At 45.5% G+C, this 26,483-nt stretch overlaps 1 protein-coding gene across 3 annotated transcripts in view; it reads left to right on the top strand.

Annotated features, from left to right (window-relative positions):
- IMPG1 (interphotoreceptor matrix proteoglycan 1) overlaps positions 1 to 26,483 on the top strand; it is a 1,628,305-nt gene that overhangs the window by 647,479 nt on the left and 954,343 nt on the right. The window lies entirely within an intron of this gene.

The following is a 26,483-nucleotide window of genomic DNA, read 5'->3' on the forward strand; positions in this document are numbered from 1 at the left end:
TAGTCAGGGCCCAGTGGTCATAGTGAAAGCCCTATGTTGTCAGTATGTTTGATATGTGTCACTGGGATCCTGCTAGCCAGGACCCCAGTGCTCATAAGTTTGCAGCCTGAATGTGTTCCCTGTGTGGTGCCTAACTGTATCACTGAAGCTCTGCTAACCAGAACCTCAGTGTTTATGCTCTTTCTGCTTTTAAAATTGTCATTGCAGGCTAGTGACTAATTTTACCAATTCTTATTGGCACACTGGAACACCCTTATAATTCCATAGTATATGGTACCGAGGTATTAGGGTTCCAGCAGATCCCTAGGGGCTGCTGTATTTCTTTTGCCACCCATAGGGAGCTCAAACAATTCTTACACAGGACTGCCACTGCAGCCTGAGTGAAATAACGTCCACGTTATTTCACAGCCATTTTACACTGCACTTAAGTAACTTATAAGTCACCTATATGTCTAACCCTCACCTAGTGAAGGTTAGGTGCAGAGTTACTAAGTGTGAGGGCACCATGGCACTAACCAAGGTGCCCCCACATTGTTCAGGGCAATTTCCCCAGACTTTGTGAGTGTGGGGGCACCATTACACACATGCACTACATATCGGTCAATACCTATATGTAGCGTCATAATGGTAACTCTGAACATGACCATTCTGGTATTGGGAGGACAACTACATGCATCCCCGGGTCTCCAGCATAGAGTCCGGGTACTGCCAAACTAACTTTCCGGGGTCTCCTCTGCAGCTACAGCTGCTGCCAACCCCTCAGACAGGTTTCTGCCCCCCTGGGGCCTGGGCAGCCTGGTCCCAGGAAGGCAGAACAAAGGATTTCCTCTGAGAGAGGGTGTTACACCCTCTCCCTTTGGAAATAGGTGTGAAGGGCCTGGGAGGAGTAGCCTCTCCTGGCCTCTGAAAATGCTTTGAAGGGCACAGATGGTGCCCTCCTTGCATAAGCCAGTCTACACTGGTTCAGGGATCCCCCCAGCCCTGCTCTGGCGCGAAACTGGACAAAGGAAAGGGGAGTGACCACTTCCAGGTGCACAGAGCTCCTCCAGTGTGTCCCAGACCGCTGCCATCTTGGATGCAGAGGTGTGAGGGCACAGTGGACAGCTCTGAGTGGCCAGTGCCAGCAGGTGACGTCAGAGACCTCTCCTCATAGGTGCTTACCTTTCTCAGTAGCCAATCCTCCTCTGTGGGCTATTTAGGGTCTCTCCTGTGGGTATCTCACCAGATAACGAATGCAAGAGCTCACCAGAGTTCCTCTGCACTTCCCTCTTTGACTTCTGCCAAGGATCGACCACTGACTGCTCTAGGACGCCTCCATAACCACAACAAAGTAGCAAGAAGACTACCAGCAAAATTGTAGCGCCTTATCCTGCCGGCTTTCTGGACTGTTTCCTGGTGATGCATGCTCTGAGGGCTGTCTGCCTTCACCCTGCACTGGAAGACAAGAAGAAATCTCCTGTGGGTCGACGGAATCTTCCCCCTGCCAACGCAGGCACCAAACTTCCGCATCACCGGTCCTCTGGGTCCCCTCTCATCCTGATGAGCGTGGTCCCTAGAACACAGGAGCTGGGTCCAAGTGTCTTCGACAGTCCAGTGGCCCTTCTGTCCAAATTTGGTGGAGGTAAGTCCTTGCCTCCCCACGCCAGACAGTAATCCTGTGTACTCCGTGAACTGCAGCTGCTCGGGCTTCTGTGCACTTTTGCAAGACTTCCCTTGTGCACAACGTAGCACAGGTCCCCAGCACTCCGTCCTGCATTGCCCAACTCGTGGAGTGACTTTGTGACTCTGAGTCGACCGCTGTCCTCAGATCTTCTGAGTGCCTGTTCAGGTGCTTCTGCGGGTGCTGCCTGCTTCTGCGTGAGCTCTCTGTGTTGCTGAGTGCCCCCTCTGTCTCCTCCTCCAAGGGGTGACCTCCTGGTCCTTCCTGGGCCTTAGCAGCACCCAAAATCCTCATCCACAACTCTTGCAGCTAGCAAGGCTTGTTTGCGGTCTTTCTGCGTGAAAACAACTCAGCATCCTCCAACACGCCGTGGGACATCTTCTGACCAAAGGAGAAGTTCCTGGCACCTTCTGTTGTTGCAGAATCTTCAGCTTCTTCCAGTCGGAGGCAGCCCTTTTGCACCTTCATCCGGGGTTTAGTGGGCTCCTGCCCCCCCTGGACACTGCATGACTCTTGGACTTGGTCCCCTTCCTTTGCAGGTCCTCAGGTCCAGGAATCCATCTTCAGTGCTTTGTAGTCAATTGTTGTCCTTGCAGAATCCTCTATCTTGACTTTACTGTCTTTCTGGGGTGGTAGGGTAACTTTACTCCTAATTTTCAGGGTCTTGGGGTGGGGTATCTTGGACGACCTTAGTGTTTTCTTACACTCTCAGTGACCCTCTACACACTACACTAGGCCTGGGGTCCCTAAGTGGTTTGCATTCCACTTTCTTAGTATATGGTTTGTGTTGCTCCTAGGCCTATTGCATCCTACTGTATTCCACAGTGTTTGCACTACTTTTCTAACTGTTTACTTACCTGTTTTTGGTTTATGTGTATATTTTGTGTATTTTACTTACCTCCTAAGGGAGTATATCATCTGAGATATTTTTGGCATATTGTCACTAAAATAAAGTACTTTTATATTTAGTAACTCTGAGTATTGTGATTCTTATGATATAGTGCTATATGATATAAGTGGTATGGTAGGAGCTTTGCATGTCTCCTAGTTCAGCCTAAGCTGCTCTGCTATAGCTACCTCTATCAGCCTAAGCTGCTAGAACACTGCTAATCTACTAATAAGGGATAACTGGACCTGGCACAAGGTATAAATACCATTAGGTACCCACTATAACCCAGACCAGCCTCCTACAGCTGCGCTTTACAAAAATGGATTGATTGATTGATTGATTATTTGACTCCTGCTTTGCTGAGCTGACCTCCTGCCCTCCTGCCCTCATGCCTGGGAGTGAGAACGACTAGAACTGCATATCTACATCCCAGACCCAAAGTAACTCAAAGTGCTTGCTGACTTGCATCATGTTCTTCTGAAGTCTCAGAAACATAAAAGACTTCCAATTCACCTGCTACAGCTCCTGGACCTATCTTTAAACAGCTCCTGAACAAAGAGGAGCCCCTCCAGTCCTGGACCCTTGAGAGTGGTTTTGTGGGTCCTGAAATAAAGTTTTTGTGCTCATTGTGATCGTGACACCCGAACCACACCGCAAACAGCCACAAGTTTGTGTCCTTGCACAGCAAGCATTACCACTGATGGCTGCAAGGCTCCAGCCCACCTGTGCGTGACACCAAGCTGACTCATCGTGACCGCAGACCCCCACCGGTCACACTCCTCTTGCCCACAGCAAACTTCTTCCTTGCAAACGGGACTGTTGACTCAATCGGACTGCATCTGATTTGAGCTTCATTGCGGTTGGCCTGAATTTTGGGATTTCATCAGGTCTAGCGCAACCAGATAGCCCCGGTTGGTGCTTTATGCTTTTAAGCACTGCAACTAAGTTTATTCCTTAAAACTTTATAGCTTGACTTCTACTGTTTTACTCATAATATTAAGGCCCTCATTATGACTTCGGCTGTCAAAACAGTTGACCGCCAAAGTCACGCCTGCTAGGAGACCGCCAGTGATGGCACCGCCATATTATGACTCCTGGCAGCTCTCCGCCATAAATTGCGCAGAGAGCTGCCAGCAGCCATACTGGTGGTCTAGTGGAGGTTGCTCCGCTGGCACCGCCACATCATAACAACACCGCCCGCCGTATTTCAACTTTTGTAATAGGCGTGGTGGTGTTGTGGTGATGGGGCGGTGCCGGCGGAGCAGGCCCCATGGTTGCCGTTCCCTCCAGGACAACCACTGCAAGCAGGTAAGGTGATCGTCCGACAGGGGAGGGGACGGTGTGAGTGTGTGTGAATGGAGGGGAGGGTGTTTGTGTGCGTGAATGTATCTGTGTGAATGTGTAAATGTGTGTCAGCAGAGGTGGGAGGTGCCGTGAATGTGGTGTGTGCATGTATGAGTGAATGGTGTGTGCGTGTATGGATCAGGGTGGAGGAGCAAGGGTACGTATATGCGGAGATGTGGGGAGTGGTGTCTACAAGGTTCAGTGGGATCAGAGGGGGGCCGTGGCTGTTTCAGGTGGTGGGGGAGTCTCGTACTGGTGACAGGAATATTAATTCCTGTCACCAGTATCCTTTCCACCAGGAATTTCCTGGCAGGGTTGCCACTACCAAATCCCTGGTGGAAAGGAGACTCATAATACCGTCGGTGGTTGAAAGTGGACCGCCGGGCCGAAGGTGGCACACCTTCGGGCCGATGGTCCCACTGCCCTGGTGTTGTAGGCGGTGAACTGGCTGCTTTGCAACCCATTCACCTCCATGATCATAATTTGCCGGACCTGCCCTGCCATGTTGTCAGCGGTGTCAGTGGCGAAGCAGGACCACTAAAATCATAATTATCCCCTAAGCACTATTTTTTTTATTCCCTGGGTTAAACTGCTTCTTAAGATGGAGTACTTTTATACTGCATTCATTTTTTAGTAGACAAGACGCAATTTGAATTTTCAGTGAAGTTTTCAAAGACAGATTCTATCTATTCAATAGTCCTGGATACAGCCTACCATTTGGATACCTTCTAAAGGGTGTTTCTAAGGAATTCCAAGGTGTTTCTGAGAGGATCCACATATGTTCAGCTCCAATTTCCTGCTCCGGATGTGAGAGAGGAAAGTAAAGATACAATATGTTGGACATGCCTGAAGACAACTCGATTCTATACAGACTTTGTATAATGTGCAGTTTCCCACCAAATATGTTAGGAAGCCCGGATGAGTTTCATCAGTTTCAGTCTACATTTTCCTTTGTCACCTAATAGATTCATCACACTGATCTAAAGTTGAATACACACCAAAGGTGTTAGACCTGTCAGTCTTAGGGTGGTCTTACTTCAAACTGATTGACTGCTTTGCCTCACTTTTGCTGATGAAAATTGGTGTATCTACTTTTGGGATATTTAATTTACTTATAAGTCCTTAGTAAAGTCCACTATATGTGCCCAGGGCCTGTAAATTAAATGCTACTAGAGGGCCTGCAGCAGTGATTGTGCCACTCACTTAACCCGTTAAGGGGGGGGTTAGAAAATCCTTGGGTGCGTTGCACCGGAGTATTTTTTTTTTTCACTACCTGGGAGACACTGAAGCTTTTTCGTGCCTCCCCCGCCCCCCATCCGCCACTTTGTGACGCCACGCTGACATCACATTGTTGTTTTCCCCATTGGAGCAGGGCGCTTCTTGCTCTGATGGGGAAAACAGCCCCAAGCGGCCTTCCCCACGTTCGGGAAGGCCTCGTATGAAAGGGGAGACTCTCCCATTTCATACGAGGCCTTCCTGAACGCGTTTCCTGGCCCTCAATCACAGCACAGCTGCGATCGAGGGCCAGGAAATGACACTAGACACCAGGGATTTCAATTGGGGGGGGGGGTCGCCCCTCTTGAAAATCGGTGGCATATTTTTTTTAGAATGAGATAGATGGCCCCTGGGGGGGACGCAATCACGCTCGATCGTGCCCCCCCCCCCCCCGCCCCCCCGGGTTAATAAAAAAAAAAATGAAAACAAAGAATTTGACAGGGGGTCACCCGTGGGCAGGGTGACCCCCTGTGGGGGCAATACTTTTTTTTTTTAGTAGTTGTAAGGTTTCCCTGGGGGCCATTTTGGCCCCCAAGGAAACCATACAACTTCTTAAAAAAATATAGATCTCTCTATATATATATAGATCTATACATATATATATATAGATAGATATATTTATCTAAGTAGATAGATAAATCTATCTACATGGCTAAATCTATAGATAGATCTATATACATGGCTATATCTATAGATAGATCTATATATATATATATATATATATATATATATATATATATATACTGTATTAATAAATACATATATATATAGAGATATCTCTAGATATATCCATGTAGATAGCTATATCTATCTACATATATATATCTATATATCTATATAGAGATAGATCTCTCTCTCTTTTCTCTCTCTCTCTCTCTCTCTATATATATATATATATATATATATATATATATATATATATATATATATAGAGAGAGAGAGAGAGAGAGAGAGAGATCACTTTTGTCAATGCATGTGTGGTTTCTCTGGGGGCTGCAATCGGCCCCCAGGAAAACCAGACCCACATATAAAAGTGATATACATATATATACATATATATATATATATATTTGCCACCAGTTGTCTTGCAGTTGCAGCTTGCATCTTCAAAGCAATGCACATACTTCATCTGATGTAGTTCAACTGTAGCTTTTAGGCAGCAATAAAAAAAGTCAAGTGAGTCTTGTGATTATGTCTCTACTACTGTCTAGTGGCAGTTTTAGTGCCATAAAGAAACGCCAAAGGTTTTTATGCCTACTGCAAAGACCAAGGGGGTCATTCTGACCCTGACGGGTGGCGGAGGCCGCCCGCCAGAGTTCCCCCACCAAAATACCGCTCCGCGGTCGAAAGACCGCTGAGGGTATTTTGGGATTTGCCCTGGGCTGGCGGGCGACCGCCAAAAGGCCGCCCGCCAGCCCAGGGCAAATCATCCTTCCCACGAGGACGCCGGCTCAGAATTGAGCCGGCGGAGTGGGAAGGTGCGACGGGTGCAGTGGCACCCGTCGCGTATTTCAGTGTCTGCATAGCAGACACTGAAATACTAAGTGGGGCCCTCTTACGGGGGCCCCTGCAGTGCCCATGCCATTGGCATGGGCACTGCAGGGGCCCCCAGGGGCCCCACGGCACGCCCTACCGCCATCCTGTTCCTGGCGGGAGACCCGCCAGGAACAGGATGGCGGTAGGGGGTGTCAGAATCCCCATGGCGGCGGAGCGCGCTCCGCCGCCATGGAGGATTCACATGGGCAGCGGAAAACCGGCTGGAGACTGCCGGTTTTCCGCATCTGACCGCGGCCGAACCGCCGCGGTCAGAATGCCCTGCGGGGCACCGCCGGCCTGTCGGCGGTGCTCCCACCGACCCTGGCCCCGGCGGTCTCTGACCGCCGGGGTCAGAATCACCCCCCAAAGTCTGTATTTTATGTAAATAGCTGAGTACATAGTAAAGTGGGCCATTTCCTGCGCTCTAATACAAATGAAATGTATGTGCGGGATGGGGGGCGGCTATGGAGAGATGAAAGGCACTTTTGCTGGATGGTAATGAGAGAATCCGAGGAGGAGGAGGACATGGGAGTGGGAGCACCAATAATGATTGCTGGACTGGGCGCAGGAGGTGCTAAAGACTGTGACGAATGGTATGTGACAAGGTGTTTTTTTAGTGTTTTGAAAGAACGTGCTGATTGAGGGACGAAGCGCAGGTAAGGTGGCCTCTACTGTTGCACGTATCACACACACACTAGCAATTTTGTGACTGTCTACGTAGGCTAGTGTTTTAGAGCAACAGTTTAGCTAATAGCAGAGATTGCATCTTGATGGATGACTACTGCTAACACCGTCACTCGGGTTATAAAGGACAGCTCTGACATAGGATCAGAGACTGAGATTGCACATACTGAGACAGCATCTGAGGGACAGGACAATGGCGCAGACTCTGGGAGTGATTTTTCAGTCGGGGAAGTCCCATTGGATAACTCATCTTCCAGTAAATTATGAGGGAGGTGATGAGGACAGTCCTGCTGTCCCTTCGCAAGCACAGTCTGTGCAACAGGGCACTAGTGGGTTAGCCCAACCCAGAGAGCAGTTAAATGCGGCTGCAAGTACGGAGAGAAGGTGCTCTCTTGGGAGCTCCCCAATTTAGTTCAGCCCCAAATTCCACTGCCCAAATCGTATTATGGAGACATACGAATTATCTATCACAAAACAAACTGGCAGGCACCTGTGTTTTTGGTCCTGGGTTCGGTGGTCGTATAGGGAAACATACATTACAGGAAAAAGTTACAGAGTAAAACATGGAGAAAAATGGCTGTTTTTGTCAGCTCAATTTCAATTTTGTTTTTTATTTCAGCTGTTATTTTCTGTAGGAAAACCTTGTAGGATCTACACAAATGACCCCTTGCTGAATTCAGAATTTTGTCCACTTTTCAGAAATGCTTAGCCTTCCGGGACCCATTATTGGTTTCATACCCATTCCTGTCACTAACTGGAAGGAGGCTGAAAATCCCAAAAATAGTAAAAATGAAGTATATCCCACTAAAATGCCAAAATTGTGTTGAAAAATGTGGTTTTCTGATTCAACTCTGCCTGTTCCTGAAAGCTGGGAAGATGGTGATTTTAGTACTGCAAACCCTTTGTTGGTGCCATTTTCAGGGAAAAAACCACAAGCTTTCTTTGACTTTTAGATGTATTTTGGCTAATTTCTTGGTCTCCTCCAGGGGAACCCAGAAACTCCTTTAGAACCCATAGGGAGTTTGAAAAAAAGGATGCAAATTTGGCGCGGATAGCTTATGTGGACAAAATGTTATGAAGGCCTAAGCGCAAACTACCCCAAATAGCCAAAAAAGGGCTCAGCTTGGGGGGGGGGGGGGAGGCCCAGCAGCTAAGAGGTTAAGTAGCCATATAAATATGACTCAGGCCTGCCACTTCAAAGCCTATGTGTGTTGTTTTCACTGCCATGTCCACTTGGCATTTAAAACCCCTTGCCAAGCCTTAAGCTCTCCTTTTATTACATATAGGTCACATGTAAGGTAGGCCCCAGATAGCCGACAGGGCAGTGTGCTATGTATTTAAAAGTCAGGGCATATACTTTAAAATTTTACATGTTCTGGTAGTGAAAAACTCCCATATCAGTTTTTCACTACTTTGAGGCCTACCCCTTTCATAGGTTAACATTGGGAATTCCTTATTACATTTAAGAAAGTGTAATTCCTGATTGAGAAGGAGTAGACCTGTCATGTTTAGTACCTGTGGAAGTATCCTGATAAATCCTCCTCAATGGTAAAGTCAGATTTACTATTACAATTTGGAAGTGGCATTTTTAGATAGTTGGCAATTTCCTACTTTTAGGCCTGTATACCTACAGCATGTTTCCAGTACACATCTAAGGTGGGGTGACAGGTGGTTTCCTACATTCCCTCTAGATGGCCTCACACAAAGGAAGGGTTGGTGTGACTGAGTAACCATCTGCATGTTGATAGGTCATCCTGGGCAGGATGAGAGGGAGGAGCTGACACTTACACCTGAATAGTCAGTGTCCTGCTCCCACACAAAGGACTACCTAACCCTCTGTAATGAGTCTGTAACCAAGGATTGAAGGGGGGATGTCTGTACACTTCAAAGGCACAACTGGGTATAAGAAGTAGACATCTGACCTTACCATACCAGTACACTCCTTTACTTGTGAAGAACTCTACCAGGAAGCAGGACTGCTGTGCTGTGCTGTTACAAGGACAGGCACTCTGGACTGCTGCTCTGCAAGGACTGCGTTTCTGCTGTGTTGCCCTGCTGCCTACTTCTCTCTATCCTGCTGTTGAAGGACTGGATCCATCTCACTTCAACCCACAGTGATTCCGAGGGCTTGCTGGCTTGCCTCTTGTTCTGAATTCTCAGGGACACAAAACACTTTCAACAATTCCGCTACAGTTCATGGACCCGTCTTCAACCAGCTCCTGACCCAGGAGGACCCACCAGGGAAGATTTCTGCAAATCTCAGAAGGAGTGCGTAGCTTTTGAGGGCATGAGGCAGCAGGCCAAAGCCCAGTCAGCTGGTGATACCTCTGACAGTCCCCAGATTTACTGGGTTGACAATCTCCTGTATAGTGAGCCTAAGGCATGTGTGCATGGGGCAACAAGGGCCCTGGTGGCCCACCAATGCTACAGAGCCTTTCTACTGAGGATAACTCTCAAAATCACCCTGGCAGTGCATCTGCATCAGGACAAGACCTTTGTTAAGCATGTCCCCCACTTTTATTGGCCCTGGATGAAGGTCTCTCCAGATGCCTACTATACAACCAGCTTGACCTGCCAGGCAAATGGGAAGACAGAGTAGAAGCTGAAAGAAACTGTCATTGGCAATCCCTTTGAGAAGATGGGCATCAACGTTGTGGGGCACATGGATCCCAGACCTCCTCTGGTCACTGGTGTAGTAGCCTAGTTCTGGTGGATCACAGTACTAGGTAGCCAGAGGCCATACATCTGAGGTCTACTACTGCACTTGCAGTGGCTAGGGCACTGATGGGGATTTTTACATGAGTGCATTTCTCCAAAGAAGTGGCGTCGGACAGGGGTCCAAACTTTAAGTCAGCTTACAGACAGTCAATATGGAAGGAGTGTGGGGTTATTTATATGTTCCCCACCCCCTGCCATCCACAGACTAATGGGCTTGTTAAGAGATGCAGTAATGCCCTGAAAGGCATGATCAGGAGCCTGCCTGAGGCTCTAAGGTGTGAGTGAGATGTCCTCTTGCCTACTCCTTGCTTACAGGGAGGTGTCACAGAAGGGGGTTGGATTTAGCCCCTTTAGGCTTCTGTAGAGGTACCCTGTAAGGGTATGTCTCATTATGGTGAAAGAAGAGTGAGAGCAGTCTCCCAGGACACCCTCTTGGGATGTAGCTAGCTACATGCTGGCCATCAGAATCTAGGTGGCCAAGTTGTGAAAAGCAAGCTTCAGACAACTTAGAGGCCAGCCAGGAAGTGTTGAAGCAGTGGTATGACCAAACAGCTGCCCCTGTGGAATTGCAGCCTGGGCAAAAGGTATTTGGAGCGTGTGGAGCGTGGGGCCCTCCGAGACCATTGGACTGGACAGCACAAGATTGTTGAGAGGAAGAGGGAAGCCACCTATTTGGTAGACCTCAAGACCTCCAGGTACAGATGGTGGGGGTTGCACACTTGGTTACCCATGAAATTGATACAGGGGACAGCCTCCTTGTCAAGAAAATAATCTATAGGCAGTCGACAAAGTGAGGGCCAGCATTAAGGAGAAAGTTTTCAAAATGCTCAAATAAGGAGTGATTGAACCTTCCAGTAGCCCCTGATCCAGTCTTGTGGTACCGTACCAAAAGCTGCTCCAAAGGGTACTACGTCTGATCTCAAGTTCTGTGCAGAGCACAGGAGACTCAATTCAGTCACCAAGACTGATGCTTATCCCATCCTCCTGGTGGATGAGCTGACTAACAAATTAGGGGCTACTCAGTTCCTGAGTAGTTTGACCTTACTTAAGGATACTGGCAGATTGCCCTAACTGAAGGAGCCAAGGAGAGGTCATTCTTCTCCACTCCAGATGGCCAACATCAATTTAGAGTGATGCTCTTCAGACTTAAGAATGCCGTGCCATCTTTCAGAGGCTGGTGAACCAGGTTTTGGTGGTATGGAGGCCTTCAGTGCTGCTTACTTGAATGGCAAGCCTGTCTTCAGTAGCAGTTGGAAGAACCCCCTCTTCCTTTCCAGGAAATGTTTCAGGCCCTGCATAGTCCAGGTCTGATTATCAGGGCCAATAAGTTCCAGATCAACTAGAGGTCTCTTAGTGTACTTGAGACACCTGATAGATGGGGATCAGGTGCAACCCCTCCAGGCCAAGATAGAAACCATCATGGCCTGGGAGCCCCCAAAAACTCAGACAGTGGTGAGAATGAGAACTCTTAGGCCTTACATGATATTACAGCAAGTGTGTCAAAGGGTATGGCATCAGTGTTGCCCCCTTGTTGTAACTGACATCAAAGAAACAGCACAGAAAGGTGATTTGGACAAAGACATGCCAAAAGGTATTTGACTCCCTGAAGCAGGCTAAGTGCCCACCATGTGCACTCAAGCACCCTGCCTTTTCCATATAATTCATTGTGCAAACTGATGCCTCACAGCCTGGCACAGGGGCAGTCCAATCAATTTCTAACAAAAATAGTTTTCTGGCCTACTTTCAGACTTCATATTGCATGTTTTCAGAGGTTACTAACTGACTATTTCACATACCTTTCCTAGGGTAGTATTTGAATATTGCAGTGAGTGTAAGTCTTCATTCCAGTTTCTAAAGCTGAATCTCACTACTTCTGTAGGCCTAGTAGCAGCGCACTTTTCAGATTATTCTTAAAGGGTATTCCTAAGGGCTTTTGCTTTTGTTCAGCTCTACTTTCTTTCACAGGATATAAGAGAAGAACATAAAGTTATCTCTAGATGGAATATTTTTGGGCTGCCTGACACCCAACTTTAATCATGCTGAGTATGTTGAATGCACAGTTTAACATTGCATTATTGTGCAGACCACAAGAAGTTAAAACTCTGCAACTGTTCATAAATTAAATATAGCCTTATAGCCCACCGTAGAGGGCTGCATTTGCCAATAAAGACCAGGCTTTTAAGGCCTGAGCCAAAGGCGAGGACCTTTACCAAGGGAGCAGTACTTTAATGCCGGTATAGCTCAGCTACAGGGGGCTACAAGGCTATTAGAACATTCTGTCATTAGAGGGCAGAATGTTCTAATAAATAAAACAAAGGCCTCAAGGAGCCCGGGGAGATTAATATCCCCTTGGGCTCCCTAAAGCCTTTGTTCACAGCAACAGCACATTGGAATGTTGGAGCTTCGGGCTTCTACCAGCCATTAGAAGCCAGGAGCACTCTATTGTCTTAAATAGGACACCAAACATTCCAATGCTCTAATACTTTTTAGAACTTGTCAGGCCTACCTTCAGACTTCAGTTTGCTTGTTTTCATGACTAACTATTGGAGAATTCTATATACCTTTTCCAGGATTAAACTACTGTTTCTACTTGTTGAGATATAGTACTGGATGGCTTGGTAATGTTCATTCACTGAGTAAGCTGCAAAGTGACATTTTAGACCACTTTTTGAAGTAGACATTTACCCCTTCACTACCCCTAGCAGCAACCCACTTTTCAGAAACTATCTGAAGGGTGTTTCCAAAGAATTCCATGTGGGTTGAGCTCCCTTTTATTTTTGAAGATCTTAAATTTGGGAGCAGCCTCACACACAACTCCAAAGCATGCTGCCTTTCATGAACGGGCAGTTTCCCAACCTAAGTCCTAAGCTGGTGTGCAATGCTTGGTTATGACTTTTCAGACAAATGTATTAGAAAGGACAGGTGAGTTACTTTGAGTTTGAGGGTGGTTTTTTCTTTGTCAACTACGCAAGTCAATATGAAGTCCTAAATTAAGGCTCTAGAGCTATTCCTAGATCAAATGAGTTTAAGTACTGTTCCGGCCTACTGTCAGACTCAATTTTAAATGTTGTCACTGGTTACAAACTAACTATTTCACATACCTTTCCTTCAATTAAACTACTGTTTCTACTTCCTCAGAGATGCTTATTTCATATCACAGTCATTTTTGCTGGATGACCAAGATACAAATCTTCCCTTTAGGATGCCTACCAGCACTGTCCAGTAAGGTGTGCTCAGTCTTTTATTTTATTACGGGCAATCAGAAACATGTTGTCATTCTACTGTGCTAATGAAATGTTCTCCAAGAGAATACATTTAAAAAGTCATTGACTAAGAATACCACAGGAGTATTTGACATGAGGCTTTAAATCTCCATCCATGATCCTCAGATCTCTCTTAGTTCTTGGTAAGTGCAAGAACTGCAGGCCCTCCATTTAGAATTACAAAAACGTGTTTTAAATGGATATGGATGCATTATGGCTGATGTCTACTAGAAGTACACGACTGTGGACTTTATCTCCTGGACAACCTGCATGTCATCATATTACTCATTGGGGGGTTAGGGGTGGTGTTGTACTTAAAAACAGATGAGGCAATGTGTCCCTAAGATAAGAATTAAAAACTGTATTTCATAATACAATCAAAAAGGAGTAAGATATCACCAATTTAGAAAAAACAAGAAGGTTTATTAAAATATCAAAGTACAATACAGAAGACAAAATATTATTGGCCTCACTAAATTAGTAAGTCAATTGACATAAAGGATCTTTAGCATTTAAAATATATGCAGCAATGAGCAAAGTCTGAAAAATAGGCTAAATTAGGAATTTCCCAAAAAAACAGATAAAGAATTGGGTGCCTTCTGTAGTAAAGGCCCAAAAAGATCTGTCCCATTCTGAAATACATGGTCTTTTAGTACAATTTTCACCATAGAAAGCAATGAAAATTGCGCAGTCAGCGCGGAGCAAGCAAAAGTATAAATACATTGTTGACCAATTAAACAGTATTATAAATCGTCATATAAAACTACATTCTAGCACTATCCCCCCAGATGAATATTAATAAGCCCCTGCTGATCTAATGCCATCAGAACTTTCTGAACAAATCTGGTTTAAAAACAATCTGATGGATCATTATTGGATAGACTAGTGTGTTAGCAGTAAGAGCCTTTGTGAGCACTGACATTTTACTAATAAATATTCTATGTATTTTGTATTCTGAATATGCATAGAAAATAACTTAACATGGAAAATAACATGTAACTTGTGCCCAATTGAATAGCGTCACCTAATATAAAAATGTTGTATTAAAACTATATTAGTGTTTATTTAGAGTTTATTTTAATAATAAAATGCAGTAATATGTCATACTTGTGATTAAATGCTATGTATTAGCTTAAGTTAACTGTAGGCCTCAAGCTAACAAGGCCTAAGTCTTAGTATTGCACTATCATTTATTAGAAAATGCAATGTCAGAATAAAATATGATCTCATGCTTGCAGAATAGAAGAAAACTAATTGTATCAGTTTTGAAGGTTGACCAAATCTTACGAATAATCAAATGTTTTTATTGTCTTCATAAGCTACTATGTATTAGGCAATGTGTGTAGAAACAAATGTACTAAAGTTATTACAATTCATTAACTTGAGATGTATGAGAAAGGAATGTTCCCAGGAACTAACAATAGATGTACTGACGGAAGGAACGGAAGAATGCTAAATGTTGCTTCTTGACAATTTGACAACATGCGTAAAGGGAGAAGAACCAATCATCAATGTGTGAATGACTGTCTAGTTATATCTCTGATTTAGAATATTAACGTTATTGGACAAATAGTTATGGTTGATTGTCTGACCAATGACAATGCGGGACAACTTTAACTGAACCGCACTGCACGGAAAATTTGTGTGGCCATCTGATTGTAAATGCTTTCATTAAGTTGACATTTTTTAGAAGATTTGGTCAACCAGTGTTGTTTTTGTACTTATATCATGTGGTTTTGAGACTAATTTACGTGATACTAGCATTGTTAATCTAGGGAAATAAACTTTCCAATTGATACTAAAAGTGTGGTTATTTGTGACCAAATGGGTCATGATGTGTGAAATTTACAGTCTCTAAAACATTTTCATTGACTGTTGTGTTAATATTCATGATATGTGCAAACTGGAGGGTGTGAACGTCTTAAACGAGTACAAAGGTTCATCGGCCCAAAACATGCTTCTCCTTATCAATTTATTGCAATAAACCAATAAGGTCTGATGCGCCAACAGAAATAGTAGCCGAGTAGGAAGGTTAGTCTCTTTAAGAGCACATCGTTGAGTATAGTTCATGGTTTGTCTCCTTAAGAGATCGCCTTAAAGTTCCACAGATAAGAGATCAAAAATGTATTTGGTTGAGATTTTTTAGTTGATCATGCCTAGGATGACTTTCCCAGGTCCTCTGAGTTTGCCTTTGCTTGTTTGAAATGTTCTAGTGACACGGTGATTGAAATAGGGTTTGCACTAGAACAGCTTAAGCATACCACAGGTGAATTGTGATGTTTGTGAGAGTTAAGGGAGTTTGCGTACTCCAAATGAAGTTGTAGAAGGAGTTTGCGTACTCCAAAGTGTGAGAGTTGGGAAATCGTCGAACATCACATGTGTGTGGCACTTTGTGCTCAGAAATTGCCCATGTGGTTGTTGGTATACGAGCCCTTCGAGGTCTAAGACTGCGGAGTATATTGAAAAGTTCAGGAGACACTTGGTTTTTGTTTGTAATTTGTCTGTTTAGTAGGTCAATCGGGCGTGGTCGACAAGTCAGTGTGAATCAAAGTGAGTGAAAAAAAATTCAACTGAGATCTGGCGAGTCCCATGTGCACCAGGACTGACCCACTGACCAGTTGAGAGTAAAATTTGTGGGTCGAATTTTGTTTGCAAATCAGGGAAACTGAGAAAGAAAGAGTAGCTGCTAGAGTGAAATGCCGTCAGTGAAAATCTGTAAGGTTTTTAAAGCGATTATGCTACCCTACCTGTAGTAAACAGAATTTCTTTTTTTTTGTTGAAGTGCTCGCAATAATTTAGCATTCGTTTAGTGTGGATCTGAAAGGAGGAGGGAAAGCCTCAAGACTTTGTCAGCTGCTTTACGTGTGAGTGTGAAGTCATTGGAGCCGTGCTGGTATAGGTTGGTTAGTAAGAATGGTCATGCAGGCATTGGCTAGCAACCGTGAAGCGCAATTGATTGAAAAGGTCGGCAAAGAGGAGTTTGAGATTAAAAGTCACTTCCTGATTTGATTGAAGTAGCATAAACTTTGCAAAATTACATTTTTCAAAGCTCTAAAGAGTGCCTCAAGAGGAGAAGTGTATATTCCAGCATCAATAGGGGAAGTTACTCCACCAGAAGGTACACCTGCATATAGAGTTTTCGAAGAGTGGGTTGCTGCGCCATGCCTTAAAACAGCGGTGCAAAGCGACAGAAAAAGATGGGAGTTTAGTGTTTCCTACCCATGGGACATTTAATTTGAGAATTTAAGGAAGCTTAAGGAGGGTGATGTATGAAATGAAGCCTCTCCAGAGACCAACACAGTTCGAAGCATTAGCAATCTGGGAACTAGTAGCTAGACAGCAACAGCAGTTAAAATTTGAGAAAAGAATGAAAAAGTCACAAAAGACCCTAGCGGAGGCTAGATGGGACAGTGATAAGACATTTTGGAGATCTGAGACTTTAAAGGGAATTCAATTGTTTCCTGCGATTACACAGGACAATGAGAAAGAAACGAGGAAAGCTACAAAAAAGGCAAATAGAAGCCCTTCCGAGGGTAGAGATCAGAAACCAAAAGAGACTAGGAAGTTTCTGACACCTGATGAAGAGTCAAATGATGATGAGTTCATTTTACAATTGCTGAGGAACCGTTCTCCACCATATGCAGCACAAGACTGTGGTCCGAGCACTAATGTAAACCCTGCAGCTCTGACACAATTTAACCTGACACAGAGTCTGGTACGGAGTAGTCTGAGTATAACTACTACATAGGAAGCTCAAAATCCAATGCCACAGGCGAGTAGTCCCAGAATTTATCCAGAAGTGCCTATTTTGGATACTGCAACAAACTTAATAGTGTAGACAGGACAGGTTTACCAGAAACAGACATTGGTTCATGTTAGACCTGATAGCCTTAGGGTAGTCACCCCTAACTTTTTGCCTGACTCCCTCCACTTTTTGGACAGTTTTTGCTGGCTTTTAGACTCTGCGCACTTTACCACTGCTAACCATTGCTAAAGTGCATATGCTCTCTCCCTTTAAACATGGTAACCTTGGATCATACCTGATTGGACTATTTCCTCAACTTATAAGTCCCTAGTAATGTGCACTATATATGCCCAGGGCCTGTAGATTAAATGCTAGTAGTGGGCCTGCAGCACTGGTTATGCCACCCACTTAAGTAGCCCCTTTACCTTGTCTCAGGCCTGCCATTGCAAGGCCTGTGTGTGCAGTTTCACTGTCACCTCGACTTGGCATTTAAAAGTATTTGCCAAGCCTAAACCTCCCCTTCTTTCTCTACATATGTCACCTCTAATGTGTGCTCTAGGTAACCCCTAGAACAAGGTTGGGTGTGGGTGAAAGGCAGGACATGTACCTGTGTAGTTTATATGTCCTCGTAGTGTAAAACTCCTAAATTCGTTGTTACACTACTGTGAGGCCTGCTCCCTTCATAGGCTAACATTGGGGCTGCCCTCATACAGTATTCCAGTGGTAGCTGCTGATCTGAAAGGAGTAGATAGGTCATATTTAGTATGGCCAGAATGGTAATAAAAAATCCTGCTGACTGGTGAAGTTGGATTTAATATTACTATTCTAGAAATGCCACTTTTAGAAAGTGAGCATTTCTTTGCACTTAAATCTTTCTGTGCCTTACAATCCACGTCTGGCTGGGTTTAGTTGACAGCTCCTTGTGCATTCACTCAGACACAACCCAAGCACAGGGTACTCAGCCTCACTTGCATACATCTGCATTTTGAATGGGTCTTCCTGGGCTGGGAGGGTGGAGGGCCTGCTCTCACACAAAGTACTGCCACACCCCCTACTGGGACCCTGGCAGACAGGATTGAACTGAAAGGGAACCTGGTGCACTTCTTAGCCACTCTTTGAAGTCTCCCCACTTCAAAGGCACATTTGGGTATAAAACAGGGCCTCTGCCCTACCTCATCAGACACTTGCTGCAGAAGAAACCTGAACCAGAACCTGCATCCTGCCAAGAAGAACTGCCTGGCTGCCTAAAGGACTCACCTGACAGCTTTCTACAAAGGACTGCTGCCTTGCTGTTGCCCTGCTGCCTTGCTGAACTCTTGCCTTGCTGCTGAAGTGCTCTCCAAGGGCTTGGATAGAGCTTGCCTCCTGTTCCCTGAAGTCTCAGGACCAAAAAGACTTCTCTTTTTCATTTGGATGCCTTGTGCGCCGAAAAATTAGACGCACAGCTCGCTCCATGGTGAAAAATTCACTGCACGCCGATCCGGAAAGATGCTGCTAGACGCGACGCCTGCGGTGCGACCAGAACTTCGACGCACGGCCTCGCCTGGACAACGCCACCCGACTTCAGAAAGGAAATCAACGCGACACCTGCCGTGAGGGAGAAGATTCCACGCACAGCCCACCGGCACGACACGCAGCCGGAAAACAAGCCTAGGATTCCACGCACAGACCCCGGGGCATCTGGTAATCCCGCAAACCACAGAAGGAGACTGTCGGCGTGCCGGAAAACGACGCACAACTTCCCCACGTGAAAAATAACAACGCAAGTCCGTGTGTGAAGGGGCGAAACCGACTCACACACCATTTTTCCACGTATCTCCTCCTCTGCGGCCCTTTGCAGAGATTTTCCACTTTAAACCAGGTACTTTGTGCTTGAAAGAGACTTTGGGGGTGATTATAAGCTTGCGGGAACCGCCAGAAGTCTGTACCGCGGTCAAAAGACCGTACCGCGGTCAAAAGACCGCGGCGGTCATTCTGGGTTTCCCACTGGGCTGGCGGGCGACCGCCGAAAGTCCGCCCGCCAGCCCAGCGGGAAACACCCTTCCCACGAGGACGCCGGCTCAGAATGGAGCCGGCGGAGTGGGAAGGTGCGACGGGTGCAGTTGCACCCGTTGGGAATTTCAGTGTCTTCAAAGCAGACACTGAAATTCTTCGTGGGGCCCTCTTACGGGGGCCCCTGCAGTGCCCATGCCATTGGAGACCCGCCAGGAACAGGATGGCGGTAGGGGGTGTCAGAATCCCCATGGCGGCGGAGCGCGCTCCGCCGCCATGGAGGATTCTCAAGGGCAGCGGGAAGTCGGCGGTACACCGCCGACTTTCCGTTTCTGGCCGCGGCTGAACCGCCGCGGTCAGAATGCCCAGCGGTGCACCGCCAGCCTGTTGGCGGTGCTACCGCCGACCTCCGCCATGGCGGTAATTACCGCCAGGGTCAGAATTACCCCCTTTGTTTGCTTTTTAAAGACTTAAGACACTTTATATCACTTTTCAGTGATATCTCTACAATTTCATATTGCATCTTTATTCGTTTTGACCTGCAAATATCCAGATAAATATTATATATTTTTCTAAACACTGTGTGGTGTATTTTTGTGGTGCTATATTGTGTTATTGTATGATTTATTGCACAAACACTTTACACATTGCCTTCTAAGTTAAGCCTGACTGCTCGTGCCAAGCTACCAGAGGGTGGGCACAGGATAATTTGGATTGTGTGTGACTTACCCTGACTAGAGTGAGGGTTCTTGCTTGGACAGAGGGTAACCTGACTGCCAACCAAAAACCCCATTTCTAACAGGTCAGATGGAGTCGACTCCACACTAAGGCCCATATTTATACTCTGTTTGCGCCGGATTTGCGTCATTTTTATTTACGCAAATCCAACACAGACTTAACTCATTGTTTATTTTTTGATGCTAGATCTGTCTAGCGTCAAAAATATGGAGTTAAAGTAATTTTAAGGATGTGTGAAACCGCATTGCATCAATAAAATGCAAGGTAGGCGTTTCCGTCCAAAAAATGACTCAAACACTGTAGCACCATATTTATCCAACAGGGCAAAAATGACGCACGGGTAGGAGGTGGACCCATAAAATGATGCTAAACTTAATTTGCGTCAAAAGTTAACGTCTGGGTCAAGGCAGGCAATAAAATGAGGTAAACACACCACTACTTAAGGAAAACACACACAAGCAACATCACAGACCAACAGAAAAACATGGAGGTGCTCCTGATGCAGCTTTCAAGACAACATCGAGCACAGGACCAACAGCAGCAGCCACCACCACCCCACAAAGGCAACGCAGAAGGCAGGAGAGGGTCTTCAGGAACAGGACAACCCTCCATGGCCTCAGGAAACAGGACATCATCCAGAGGTATTGACTCAACTGGCAAGCCATACAGCAGCTGCTGCGCTATTTTGAGCTACAACTAACAGCTAACCTGTAGACACCACACAACATACCACCGGTGACCAAGCTGCAGCTGTCCTGCATATGTTGGCAAGTGGCTCTTTCCAGACAACAGGTGCCCTGGTCGCTGGGGTATCACAGCCCTCATTCTCGGCCTTCCTGTCCAAGGTGTTAGATGCCATAATCTCCTCACTTCCCCAACACCCATCAGAAGCAGAAGGAGATAAAACAGGGCTTCTACTAAATCCATGGCTTCCCGCATGTTCTCGGTGCAACTGACTGCACCCACGTCCAGATCTTCCCACCTTCAGCAACAGAGCACCTATTCTGGATCAGAAAGCACATGCATTCCATCAATGAGCAGGCCATAGTTGACCACCAAGGATTGTTCACTAACATCTTGGCCAAGTATCCTGGGACTGTCCATGATTCATTAAAATTCTGCCACAGCAGGATCAATCAGCACTTCGAGGACGGACAATATGCCAATTGCGATTCTGTCAGTAAGTCAATAAACCTAGCAATATACAGACAGCATAGCAACCCTGTAGGACACACAAAACATACACCACTACATTGACACGCGGGCAGGATGACACTGAGATGTGACACTGGTAGTTATGTTGTGCACCCTGACACAATGGGATACACACCTCTGGACAAATGACGGCTGCCACAAACATTAGCTGCCACTCCAGAGCAACAAGAGACCAATGTCAAAGCCCACAGTGACAATGACATGGCCTGCCCTGGAAGCACAACTTGGAAGATGAACCATTTGCAATTATATTAGGTCAAATAGTCAATCCGACACCATCCCAAGCAGTATGTAGCATGGAAGGGGTGTGCAATGTGTGTTGCAGCAGTTCTAAATCCATGAGATACATAGCATGATGATGCTGACTAACATGTAGGTGACACGGAAATGCTGAGGCAGTCCCAACTTCATACATCACTCCTGGGGTGCCGTTGCCAAGTTGCAATAAGGAAGTGGACTGTGCTATGAACACATATTGATGTGGCACAAATGCACTCTGAAAGAGCCAATTGTCCATTGAAATATGATGAGTATTCACATGGAGATGGTACTTCCTGCACAGATACATCCACCTCCACAAGGCAGTTAGCCAGGTTCCCTGGAGCAAGTTCGGTAGTGTAGGTACACGGTTGCACATGAGCTACTGGCAGAGGGAACAACAAAGGGTTGCCTAGAACAAAGTCACACATGGGACAATTGTGCATTGTCATTAATTAACACCTCACTGCTGCCAACTGATGGAGATGTGTTGTGCATTGTCACCTAGCCAAATCAAAGGGCCCCACTGTTGCATTTCATCTGCACTGACATTTGTCTAAATGGATGGGATGTCCAGGCCATGTAGTGCAACCATATTACCACCACATCTGAATCTATTGTGTGTGTGGACATATCATGTCCCCTCCAGTGAGAGCAAACTAAAACATGTTGGATACTACACAACGCATGGTACATACATACTGACCAACAGTTTGGAGAAAAAAAATCATAGATCCCAGGTCAATGAGCTAAACACAAGTTGTCAAGTCAAACAACCCACTGCAGAAAAAACCTCACAGAAGCCCAGGATCTCTCACAATACCACAAACACGTATGAGTCACAGACGACACAAGATATCAACTGTTGTGTTACATAACATTCCTGTTGCAAGCACTAACAAAATATTCACTCCTATTATCTTTTGAGGTGAATCAGGGTTACGGGATACAGCCATGGATCATGACCACATTCCCCAACCCAAGCGCAGCAGCAGAGCGTGCCTATAGTGATGCACATCAGAGAACACGCACTATTGTGGAAAGGACCTTTGGCATCCTGAAGTCCAGATTCTGGTGCCTGGACATCACAGGAGGCAGCCTCCTATATGCCCCACACATTGTGTGTAAAATGATACTTGTTGTGCTATCCTGCACAACATTTGTGTGAGGAGGAACGTCCCTTTATATGAGCCAGAGCAAGAACTGCCTGAGGAGGAGGAGGATGGTGACAGGGAAATGAGAGGGAACAGCAGAACGCAGCTGCAGGAAGGCGCCACAGACAGAAAATTGTACAAAACTTTTTCACTCAATAGTCACCCTACACACCTTGTTAAGTTATATAAATAAATACCTTACTTGATCACACAAACCTGCTCTGGTTCCTTCATTCTTCATAACATGTTCCTTGGGAATGGGATTATTACCTCAGGGAGCATGTTACAAAGACAAATCTGACTAATTCTGATGCAACATCACATGTGATGCGTATGATTGTACAGCAAACATCACATACATATAAAAAATACTCATCTCTTGAATTTCACATATGAAGGACAAAATCAATGGACCACAGCATATGACTCACATCCATGTTGCCAACATGGTCTACTGTAGCACATGACACACAACTATGACATCTCCAATCACAGGGTAAATAAGCACCCCATACATGAGGCAGTGGATGTAAAATATCAGTGGAAACAGGGATACATGAACAGATCCCAGACATTAGTAAGTGTGACATTTGCAATCTCCGCAAGGAGCTTGTGTGACAAGGGGGGCATCGTTTGTGATCATTGTGGTTGTCCCAGGTATGACAAGCAATGTTCATAACACATGCCCTGCGCAGTCCATTCCGGGAAATAAGTCCTGCCATTGCCATGTGTTACGTCTCTGCCCTCCCATCTCTAAGGGGTGCTGTAAATGGACTATCTGTACCCTGGGAATCATCATTAACACTCACTCAGAGTCCCTTTCTGACTCCTGTTTGCTTCCCTTTTCCACATGGCATGCTAGTATAGAAGAACTACATTAGCTTGCATGGACTTCAGGTCCCATAATGCACTGCCTGGTAGTCAGTAAGACCTGTAATCTTCTATCAATTGCTTCCTTTGGGAAATGTCTGGTTGTCCCTTTATACTGAATTCTCTCCTCCAGGACAGGTGAGAGACTGAAGCTGCAAACACCTGTGACCTCTCTTGTGCAGCCCAGCCATGTGAATCTGCCCTAGCCTTACTGCTGCCTGGAACTGCTTAGAAGCTGCCATTCCCTGAAGCTCCTCATCATGCATTGGAGTACGATTCCTTTGTGTTCCAGACCCCTTGTTGGATTGTGTTACAGTCCTGATTCAGCCTGAACCTGCTCTCTGTTTACCCAGTCCTGTTTCCGCTTGTTCCAGTCAGTCTGCTCCCTGTTTCTCATCCTTGTTCATGTTTGTTTCTGCCACAGCCTGCTTTCTGTTTCCCAGACATGTTCCAGCCTTTGCATCAGCCTGGGCCTGTTCTCTGTTCCTGGCTTTGCCTCCTAGTTGGTTCCTTTGCTTTCTGTTTCCTCTTGGGTTATCATGTCTGGTAAATGTCCTATCAGTCCTCACCTGTGTAGAAGTGTTTTCCTTTGTATTTGGGTTGGCACCTGGTTTCCAGGAGGAGAATCCAGCCCCCATCCTTTGTCTAGTGTTACATGTAGTCTTTAGTGCCTAACAGTGACAGTGTGCTATGGCTGTATTTCAGGAATTGCCACTGTGTCTCCAGCTGGACCCACAAGGGCTAGTCTTGTGTATGTAAGTACAATCCTTGTTTGTGCCCTAAGGGTCCAGACACAGAATCACTTCTGCTGCCTCCTTTCTATGGGGCTCTTGTGGTGACTATCTGTAAGATTCATCTGCACAGAGGGAGGCACTGACTTTCCCTGTTGCTGTGGAAAGTTCTGTGTACAACCTTAGTGATAACCCCAGCGTGTTTATCCATTACTGATCTGTTCCATATTTGTTCACACTAAAGTTGTTCCGCCTTCACCTTTCTGTTTTCTCTGCCATACCATAGCTGGCCTTTCCCCTTGTATGCCTTTAGCTGTTCTTCTGCTTTGGTACACTACCTCCTTGCAAGATTCTCTGTGAACTCAAGGGGTGCCCCTAACAGAGTCCTGACTAGACCCGCCCGAAACTGTGACACCATGGAGCCCAATTCTGACACAGGGTACACATGCCCATATACTTGAACTGGACACTTCTGTGGAATGCACATCTGAAAATATGTGAACACATGCAGCCAGGGCAGCAGGTCCACCAAATCAACACAAGTAACATAGGTAATTGTAATGAGTCAAACTGATGTGTACCAAACATTTTATGGGTGGAATTAAGGCACAGTTTCTCAAACACAGTACGTACCAAACATGTACATGTCAGACATTCGTGTAGTCCACACACACAAGTCACCATTAAGTCGTAACCAAGAATTAATGACATATGAGGGGTAACATATCCTACATTGCACTCATTAGCCATCCTTAATCATACCTGAGTTTTGTTTGTCGTGTGAAATGTAATGTCCCCAAAGTCAAACAACTGCCCACATCACTTGAGTCAACACATTACAAACACATATGCTGACTGTTGTGGATCACTGATTGCCATCAGATGTAGATACCTATTTGGAACACATTCATACATTTGCAGGACGTCCAATATATTGCATGCCGTTCATTCAGAAACACACACATTGTTGTAACAGATCATTTACACCCAAAACACACAGTCGCATGCTCTACCGCATGTGGCCAATGACTATACCAAACACTGCAGGCCATACCATCCTATCTTCATGTTGATACAGAATGCATGCATGTTAAATATTAATAAATCACGCAATCACAGTCAAAAATGTTGCTGCAAATGCATTGAAAAATCACACAAACGCAAACTAACCATAAATGGCCCTCAGAGTGAATTCCACCAGTGCACCACACGTAAGCAGATAGCCATTGAAATTAAAGTCTACATGGTATTTTGCAGCACATGTAGGTTATGCGTCAAAAATATTCCCACAAACATCGTATGCATCAAAAAAATACACGCATGTCGGAAAACGGGGCGCAAAGGGGACAGGAAGTGATGTAATAAGAAATCCTGTTTACAGGCATGGTACAGTGGGTGTACTTTCACTTTTACTTTAAAGTCTGTGCCATTTCTTTACTGTGTGGCTGTGTCTCGGTGTTGCTGGTGTCTTGGTTACGTTTATTTTATCTTGTGGTGTCTCTCTTGTGTCTTTTGTGAATTCTATTTGTTTGTTGTACCTATGTATGTGATTTTGTGTAGTTTAGTGTCTTTCAGATTGTATTTGTACTGTTGGATGTCTGTCTGGAGGTTAGATTAGTTGGGTTAGTTGGGGTTCTTAGGTTTGGGCTGTAAGTTTCCTTTATTTTCCGTTATGTTCCTTTTTTTTTTTACACATTCTCAGTTTGGATTTGTTGTTCAGGGACATGTCGGGAAGTGCGAGGCTGACCCGCATGTGGGAGGAGGAGCTTGGGGGCTTTGTGTGGCTGTTGTGCCACTTCCTTTCCTTGATGCTGGAGATGTGCGTGCGGGTAATACAGGGGTATCATACAGACGCAAGGTGACTGCGGTGGGGCAAGGTGCTCTACCACCTCAAGAGAGTCTACCATAAAAGCAAGCATCCCTGGGCTAACCTGGTGGCCAGAGAGAAGGATCTGCTGGACCACCTGGGTGTAGTGATCGGTTGCCCTGTTGGCGAGTATTACATTGATAAATGTGTACAGTAGAATGCTCATGAGTGAGAGTAGCAGGTGTCTTAACCTGCTGCATGCATTGTTTGTGGCCATGTTGAATGCAAGCAGAACAAAGTGTTAGTCTCCCAGTACTGAGATGGAGTCCACAAGTCTATACATGTTAACAATGCAGGCCTGAGGTTTGTTGAGTCACGTATGACTATAACTTAGGGTCACATGTACAAAGCTATTTTTAACTGTCACAAACAGCCTAGTTTTCAGAATTTGTGTGTTTACGTCAAGAAAAAATGTTTATTTCAATGCACATACGCAATCTAGCCATTCTGCAATCACTTTGCGAATCACAAAACAGGGTTTGCTAGTGGCATTTAGGAAGGGGCGTTCCCTTCCTATTTGCGAGTCACAGTCCGCTGATTGTTT

The sequence above is a fragment of the Pleurodeles waltl genome, chromosome 5 (assembly GCF_031143425.1).
Source record: "Pleurodeles waltl isolate 20211129_DDA chromosome 5, aPleWal1.hap1.20221129, whole genome shotgun sequence".
Lineage (NCBI taxonomy): Eukaryota > Metazoa > Chordata > Amphibia > Caudata > Salamandridae > Pleurodeles > Pleurodeles waltl.